The sequence below is a fragment of the Zootermopsis nevadensis genome, unplaced genomic scaffold (genome assembly GCF_977971745.1).
Source record: "Zootermopsis nevadensis isolate Lab colony 2312 unplaced genomic scaffold, Znev_1.0 Znev_ptg000061l, whole genome shotgun sequence".
NCBI classification, from domain to species: Eukaryota; Metazoa; Arthropoda; class Insecta; order Blattodea; family Termopsidae; genus Zootermopsis; species Zootermopsis nevadensis.
The window spans coordinates 11237523-11247017 of NW_028259192.1; the positions used below are offsets into that span (position 1 = coordinate 11237523).

General features: G+C 37.8%; 1 protein-coding gene across 4 annotated transcripts in view; it reads right to left on the minus strand.

Moving 5' to 3' along the window:
- Positions 1-6871, minus strand: part of jeb (low-density lipoprotein receptor domain-containing jelly belly protein) — a 416231-nt gene extending 409360 nt beyond the window's left edge. For 2 of the 4 annotated variants that reach the window (XM_087340068.1, XM_087340067.1), the window contains exons 1-2: positions 6599-6871; positions 3023-3209 (exon numbers count right to left, since the gene is read on the minus strand). The gene's annotated coding sequence lies outside the window, so the exon portion shown is untranslated. The remainder of the gene's footprint in view (positions 1-3022; positions 3210-6598) is intronic. The other 2 variants (XM_022081953.2, XM_022081969.2) reach the window with 2 other exon arrangements.
- Positions 6872-9495: the final 2624 nt, after the last annotated feature.

Consider the following 9495-nt stretch of genomic DNA (forward strand, 5'->3'; position numbering starts at 1 on the left):
AGGTGATAACGTCTAGGGTCTTAGCAAGATCGCTTGATTCCCGCGCAGGGGTGAATACAAAGCTTCATTTTTATTGCGTGTTTATTAGCTGTTCATCTCATCTGCCGGGAGTGAAAGGTTAAGTGTGACAGGAGGGGAAGCTGCATCCAGGCAGCGAGATTACACTTCAGCCCGTCCGCCTCGGGTTTTACGGCCGGAAACTGAATCAGATTATTATCTAAAGGGTAAGTCCAGATAAAACACCAGTTACTGTCACGTACAGAATCCGGAAAAGATAAGTCTCAGGGTTTGGTGAACTCCGTACATATCAGTTCTAATAGGATAAGAGCTCTGGGTCGATTCTTAGCAATTTTCTAAAACGTAAATAGTAATGAACATAAAAATCACAACTTCGTGTGTTAAAATGCTCTCTACAAAGTAGAGAACACAATTTTGACAATATTTTCCATTAGACACGTTCTTTCCTATAGACAGGGCATAATTTTTCATCTAACGTTATGTCAACAGCAAACAACTGTCATAAATCAGTGCTACCAACCTACATAAAAACAATTATGTCGCAAATCTCTGCATATTATATATTTTAAACTAAGTATCTATTGTAAAGAGAGTTTTTAAACGCCCTGTACCAATCTTAGACCAGGGGTTCCCAACAATCGAGCAACTAACCAACCTGTGATGCAAGAACGAAATTTGGCAGTGGGCTATTGTAACAATCCTATAGCTTTCATGACTGATGACTATCATTTTTCTCAGTCGAGAGCCGAGAGTACCTTAACGCAGGGCATAGCCAGATTTCACATTACATCATCTCTACCTCTAGCGATGATACAGCGTCGTTAAGTAAACAATAAATCTGTGTATTGTCACACCCCTGCAGGTACTGGCGTGCGAATCACCAGGTAAATAGAAGCAGAGAAAATGAACCAACTCCACTGAAGAGAGTTCTTTTAGGAAGATGATGAACGTTCAGCTAATCAATAAAGTTTCAACGTGTTTGGTTCATCCAACAAAGTATTTGAAAGACCTGCTTCTGGACCATAGTCTTCAGTCCAAGCCTTCGAGCCGCTTTTATTCAAGATTCACTTTAATATTATCTCCCATATACATAAGTCTAAGTCTCCCAACTGCCTTCTTTCACCCAGGCCTTCCGACTAAAATTATGTGTGCATTTTTATTTCCCACGTGCGTTATAGGGGCCCCACCCATCTCATCCTACTTGGGTTTATCGCAATTTTCATAAAGTTTAACGAAGAAGAAACCTATCAAACTTCTTATTGCGTTGTTGTCTCCACTGTCCTGTTACCTGCCGTCTTAGTTCCAAAATATTCTCCTCGGCTTCCTGAAAAAGAGCCAAGAAAGCGATGTATGTTTTTTAAAGGTAAAATGATTCCCTGCGCAGCTGGGGGGGGGGGGGGGGGGGGCTTGTATTATCGCACTGAATCGATTTTCAGCAAGGGCGCGCCATCCATGCATGAGTTTTCCCACTCGAGTGCGAAAGCCTTGTACCACGGCAAGCGAATAGGCACCTCTTTTTTTTATAAACTCGCCATTTGGGCCATCTTTACGCAGAAGAAATGAAAAGCGTAAAACTGCATCAGAGAATGTGTCTTTGAATAAAGTCAAAGTATTCTTTATGATATACTTTTGATGGAACTGTACATTTTTGTCCTATTTAAAGGTTTAGTGATATGACACAGATTCAAATCGCAACATTCCATCATGTATATATGGAGTAGCTATGAAGTTCCTATACAATGTTTCGGAGACTGTCTCTGCTGCCATCATCAGGACTTAAGTAATGACTGACAAGACTTCCCGTTGTATTTGTAATCGTGACTGGCTGTAGGAGTAGGACCGCTGGACTAAGATTTCATTGCATTCGTACGTTTCTTGTCCTCACATTCACGTTTAAAACTTGTAGTTGTTTATGTTTAAATTTCTTGGAAATAATCTTAAAATATTTCTATTCCCTTCGAAGAACATTTCGGTGTCCATGAGTGACAAACGAACAAGGGCTGTCGGCCTACAGAATGTGACATTGATAAACGCAACAGAAGCACGTGGACGGCCCCACTTCACCGATACCGACAGAGGGAACGTGGAATCGCCCATCCACAATCTCGAAGGCCTGTAGTGTTGGTTCAGATTCCAGTACGGAAAGAAAAGATGTCTTCCTTCTCTTAAACGGCAATCCGTTCAAGTTGACATCCACCATCTCTCTTTATTTGCAGCCCGGCCGCCAGGAATCGGGGCAGAAACAATTTGACATCTGCTCTAATGGTTAGTGCAAAAAGGGTTCAAGGACTCAGACCCCCCCCAGTAGCTAGTCCAATTAATGTAAAAAAAAGTCTTTATGTAACAATCAATAATATCAAGGTGGGAGAGAGTACACCCAGCTACACAATTTACTCCACAGAACACTGACTTTCTTGGAAGCTGGTTGTCGTCCAGCTGGTCAGGAAGCTCCTACTTTCACAAAACCTGAAGGTTCATTGTAACGTTCAGAACAGTCCACCATCACTTAAATCTTACCCATATGTTCATACCATGTTTATTTAATAACTATTTTAACATAATCCTTCAGTTTAGGCTTTGTGACACTGAAATAGTCCTTTCCTTGAAATCTTACTAATAAAATTTTGAATGTAAATTATGTTTGTTACCTGTTCCGGCTATTCTATGAGTTCTGCTTCATATTTCATGTTAACCTACTTCGTAATTTAACAAAAATTAGTAATTTTGTCTAAATTGTAATTACATCATATTTTGGTACATTTCTGAAAATAGTCAGCTTAGCCTAATTTATGGAACCTTCCCAGTTCTTCTCTCCTTCCCTAGAAACGTATTTTCAGACATCATATCTCTTTACCCCATGGCAGGCAATTTCCAGACTATCATACGTAAAAGGACAAATTCCAAAATAATTACGGCGTAACAGAAAATGTTATGTGCTTGTCACTTCTGCCCCACCGTCATTTCAATTTTTTTTTCAAAATTATTACTTGTGTAGTCTACTTACCAACAGGTGTTACTGGTCCATCGGATGTAGAACACTGACGACCCAAAGCAGGGCATTTGCCCCGGAGCACAAACACACGGCAAACAATTCACAATTTTCCTGTAAGCACTTGCACCTCCCTACAGTCACATTTTCCGCTATTAGTTTTCTACAATTTTAATTAGCAATGCCGTAGCAGAACACAAAGCTGAAACACCACAGCAAACCAACAGACACGATTCTGTGCCAATTCTATCCACGGCCGATCCTCACACCACCCTCCCGAAAAACCATATTAACAATATTTTACCATCACCTACTTGGTCTTACAGGTGTACGTTTTCCCAGATATTTTCCCTTAAAATTTCGTATTCATTTATTTCCTCTCTCACCATAGCTTCACAATTCCATGAGCACATTAGCATTTTTATTTCATTATCCTAATAATATTAAACGACCTGAAAAACTCTAAATCCTAATTATAAATTAAACATACGCAAGATATTGAATAGCCTATGCATTTTAAATGTATGTGAAACAACTCAGTATTACACCTGGAGAAACAGAATACCACGAGCTTATTCGTCTTCTGGGTCGTAACGTCTTATAGACTTGGATAAGTCCACATGGCGTTAAATATTCAGAATTTCATCATCGACATCTTTACCGGAGTCGGAACCTCCAATCTCTCTCTCAGTACATTAATTTCTCTACGTTTCGAGAAGATGCCACTGCTCTTACAGGTTGGTAAATTGTAATGTTCACATACGTTCTTCATATTTATGGCAACATGAAATTCATTATAAATAAATAACGTGAAACGAGCTCCTGCCAAGCTGTCAGCCATCCTCCGAGAAAGCCCTGCCTCTTTGGGTCTACGTAGAAATGAAGGTCAAATGCCGAAGTACTGATATCACTCAGGACGGCAGACAAGTTTCCTGAAGTAACCAAAAGCAATTGTGGGTTAATTTAGCTTCAGTTCGCCGTTCATTTGTGTGCTCTTTAATAACGCAATGATACAACAATCTTTATGGACACCTGGTTCAAGATTTAAGTTTGCTACCCATAAAAATTCAGCTGAGTAGATACTCTAGTGTAAATATTTTCACAAAAGGAAAATTCGTCTATGTCTGTGGCTTGATTGTAAAACGGCGAATATAAGATTTGCTGACAGTCTGTGATAAATGTCAAGGATACACTAATAGAGACAGAATTCTCTGAGAATCCAGTGAATAAGGCTACTAAATTTTGTTTTAGTTCTAAAACGACAAGTGTTGACACTAGCCTTCAGTAATAAACTATCTTACAATGTAAGAAGGGCCAATGCGGACTTCGATCTTTTCGTGTGGATTATCTAACTCTGACCCTGGCCTGCTGGTAGGCCTTTAAATATAAATCAAGGCTATATTTTAAAATTAACCGTATTCTAAAAGTATTTTAGCTGTTACTGTTTTGAATTTTAAACTACGCTGTGAAACTGTCGTCCAACAAGAGTTTTAAAATATGTACCAGAATAAATAAAACAGAACAAATATGAAAAAGGAAAAAAAATAGCATTGAAAATAAGCAGAAACATTTGTTGTAAAGAAACTCCACCAGCACATGTTACGTTATGAAACAGCTGTTCATCGCTTCGTTTTAAATGTCCTCAGAGACAAATGTCAGTTCCAATGAAAAGAGGAAAAGTGCGAGTGTAAGTCCTGCATCTTTAGTCGATAAAACGTTACTTCAAATGATGCCCTGCCCTTGTTAGACTTCGACAGAGAAGTTTTTGACAACTCAGATTATTTCCCTGGCGATTCAGAAGAAAGCAGCAATGCATCCAGTATACTAAAAAGAAATAACAAAACGTTCCAACGAAGAAAAACGAAACGTGAGCAAAGAAGCTGTTACCAGTAACGCTGATGCTGCAAACCATCTGCACCCAAGAAGCGCAGGGAATGAAGGAAAAGAAGTCAAGTCATTCATGCCTCCTTATAGAGGAACGAAGGCCTAAGCAAATACGAAAGAAAGAAAATGAAGCAATTAAAAACTGAAGCAAAATAGTAAAAAATACAGCTGGATGTTAAGTCATTCCTACAAATGTCAATGCAGGTATATGAGGAAACATCGATTACAATGACAGAAATTGAATTTTATTAGCTATTACACGCTACGTGCAGAAGTACAAAATCACAAGCTAGCAAAATTCGACTAAGAAGAATGTGAAGAAAACGCAAAGACTAAGAAACAATACTGATGATTGATAGAGAGAGGCAAGAAAATTCTCTACGAGATGCTATCTAGCGAAATCTTCAAACTTGTGATTGGAGTTTTGTTAGAAAATATTTATGAATATAGAATGCGTAGTACTTAAGAAAGTGACTATTAATGTGGAGAAAATACATTCCCAAGATGGTAGAGAAAAACGTAAGAACTATCTACAAGTTCCCAGGTTCCAGAAAGGGAGCACGAATCTAACCGGATGCCCCAAAAGTCACGAGACACAAAGTTGAATACCATATTTATTACAGGCCTACATACTAGTTTACAGGACTGGAAATGTGTACTCTTTGGAGTACCCTAAAATTCCAAGTGTGTTCTTCATGCCACATCACAGGCGATGACGTCAGATATTAACTGAATGAGGACCCAACACAGACCAAAGTCAAATGACGATGATAATGGCTTGGAAAAAAGAAACCAGTGCATACATATCTCTGAAAAATCTTAGTATAATGGCATTTTGGTTTAATTTTTCACCCGTCACTGATATACACAACACTTTAAAACATCTACCACAAAGTAATATTTTCTGACTGCGTGAGTATGTTTTGATTTTTCATGTTCATTCACTACAGAACATAAAATACATTTGTTTGTGTTAATTTTATCACGTTTTACATCTTAAAAAATAAAGAACCGAGTCACAAGCAAAGGTGTTGGACTTTTCACCAGTAAAAATACAACCTATTCACAATCACACGTTTTCTTTAGAATGAGTCTCATTTTATAAAAATGGTCAATGTAAAGTTGCCTGAAAGGAGATGATCCAGAGTTCAGAATCTGTACGAACATTAGCAAGCATGTAATAACAAGATGTGAAAATTGCCATATTCATTGTCATAACAGTGGAAAAAAAATATAATATGAAACATCGAATATCCATTTGTAAATACTGCCGGCCGTTTCAGCTCAGAGCCACAGATATTTCAATCTCCACAGGAAGCGTAATTGTTAAACCAACATGTACCCAGTTTAATAATTTCCAATTTAGCGGCCTTTTCGTAAATACGAAACTGAAAATTGTAGTAACTTACTGAATTAATATGACGATTCATCAAGGCCATGTCCACGAACGCACTGACCAGATACATAACCTATGTTGGCTAACCTGCGCCACGCACACTAGCACTGTAGAACTGCAGTCTTGGTTTGGAGAGTAGGGGGGAGGAATGACAAGGGCAATTGTTTCACAATGTTTATATTTATCTATGAATCTGTGTGTTGTTTCCCAGTCAGAAAGACATTAACATGGACTACTTTAAAGCACGAACCATGCCACTGATTAAACTGAATTCGCTGTTAAAATCCCCAACACAAGCCTTTCCACCTTACCTATGAAGCCCACACCCCTCCCTTTGCCGCTGTCATGTTGGAGTTACTTGAAGTCAAGGACAGAGTCTATACCTGCAATTAAAAGCTTTCCATAAAAGGAAATTCGCAAGTTAAAACAATAGATTCACATTCACAACGATACATAAACGTCAAACAATTAATGTTCGATTACAATTGGCAGTACCACGCGCAAAGAAACGCACAATATTTGTTTCTGAAACACAAAACCCGCAACACGAGGCAAGTCTAAAAGCAACTGACTCACCTTCACCGAAGTTTCAACTCCCTCTACATCACTCGAATATCGAAAGCAAAGTTTCAGGATTGCCAACATTCTACATACAACTACGTAATGCGTAACCCATTATTATCACAGTTTAAACCTGAATATTTTTATTGTGGAAAAAATGGCTGAAATATTACTAAAAATTATAATACAAGGAACTTCTATGTTTAATCTGATTCCGCAGACTTTTTTCGACGTCACTGGTGATTTCGTTAGCCTACATCGCAAGGAAAATCAAACGTCACTTACGCTACAGCGAAAGCTAAGAATGTCTGTCTACTTATCCTCAGTCTTTCGAGAGAAGATCTCGTGCTGCCATCTATCAGTGTCCACACGAATTACACTTTAGGCCATATAAGTCTAATAACTCGAGAGCATTGAAAGGATTTTTATGAAACTTTCCTTATGAAGTCATCTCTGGTGACGTCTGCCTGTACGCACGTAAAATATCGATAATCACTGGAAAAATATTCACGAAATTTTGTAGGGACTTCCGTTATTCAATACTTTTTTTAAGGCCATATAAATAAAAAAATAACGAACGAAGAAGTGAGGTGGGACGATGTAATCGCCCTTGCATGCATGGGACATCATGATGGCAGTGACGTTGCCGGCACTGAAAGTGTAATAAACTTTGATAATCACATCTCGAGCGTTGGCAAAAATCATGTTCTTCGAAATATTTCACATTTGTTTCAACCAGAATTTTGTAGTTTGAAACAAATCTTTAAATAATTATGAAATCAAAGCAAAACGCAGAAAGGACGCGGCTATTGGAGAAAAATTCGTAGTCTAATATAAACAAACTATGTTGGCCAATTTAACTTTTCTAAGAACCAGAAGCGATGCTACTGAAATTAAGGTATAAATAATAGGGCAAAATTAAAGTAATGAAACATTTGATTCTTTAAAGACAAGGAGCTTGTGTATTAGATGAGCGACAAACTTTTTCGAGAGTTGTGTTTGAATAAACACATCCAAAAAAATCTTTCTTCGTCTCTTTTGAAAACAAAGAAAGAATACTTGAACAACGCACTGACTGATTCGAAATAAGGGGTGTGTCTGATTTACCTGGCTTCACTTTAGGTGCGTGTTCTGTGCACAACAAAATATGTGCAAACATGGCTTTTCGCTCTATAATCTGCAAAAATACCTAAATTAAACGCCCTGGATTTTTATTTATGTGGCTGTTTAAAAGAGTTGAATACGTTACTGCAGTTAATGACGGAGCAGAACTACAATTTGATTCGCAACACACTTGAAATGTCTGAGCACGCGTAACAACCCTTAATGAGAAGCAGGGCGCTTTTTAGATGCACAAAGACAACACATTGAGCATTTCTTGTAATCTTTTGTTGTCAGAACAGTATTTTGTAAAGTCTGGAATCAGCGACTTGGAAAACACTTTCCTGTTGACAGATTCAAACTTTCTCCTCGTTTCAAAATAAATGGGCCACTTCTGCCTTTGCTCAGAGAACACGGACATAAATCGGTGAAATGTATTTACGAAAAACTATAAATTAATGGGGCTGAAAGAGTCTAATACAACGTACAAAAATTATTCACGACTATTAATACAACAGAAGCAATTGCAATACAAATATAAATTAATCTAGATAGCTTCACCTCCTCCAAATCAGTGTACTTCAGACTTCTGGCAATGCGGAGAACACATATTCACAATTCGATACGTACAGCCAAGGCATTATAAAAATTAATTGAATTTCATACAGACTATACAGTATATGTAGGCTATATATAAAGAGAAAGTGACATATAGAATAATTTTATACTTATCAAACTCTAATTGTTCCTTATTTATATTTAATTCTTCCTTTTTTAGAGTGAGTGCAATTTATTTATTTCAGAGTTTTGCATCAACAATAAAATTTATACAACTTTCAAACCCCAACGAAATAATTTTATCTCACAGAAATTAATTAAACACTTAAGTAACCAAGTTACTTGCCATTATTGTAAATACACCTACCTGCATGCTTTTTGCAAGCTGTCCAATACGAAGCGACGTCTTTCTTAAGGCGAAGAACAACGGAGCTTCAATATACAAGTTCTTTGTGAAACTGTAAGCAGAATCATTATGGACAATCTACGTTCAAAAGACAGGAGGATCCGAAAGAGAGGCTCAAAAGTAGAGCTCTTTCGCTAAGTTCACGTACTCCCCTCTGACCCTCATCCAGAATGCTGAGAAAGTCTTGACGATGAACAGAGTGAATGGCCATATCTGTCATCATTTCTGGAAGTTTATCTTCTTCCGTTTCTTTAAGGCATTGTTGAAGACAAGTGAATAGGCCTTTCATCCACAGATAGCCTACTTTTGGATCTTGACAAGGTGGAAATAAATGGTTCAAAACACTGCTGTAACTTACATGTTCTTCCACAACTATTTTCTTTGATCAAAGCAAACACTTTATTTATTTAAGATCATAGAACATAAATTATCCAACTGTCGCTGCCAACCCACTGTATTAGTTCTTCTCGTATCCATTGGTCTTGTCAGTTGCACTGAAAACTGAGCTTGTTGAGTCATGGAAAACTTAAGGTTCTGACGGCAGTGAATATGAAGACTACCTTCTTCTTGGATGTTGCGCTG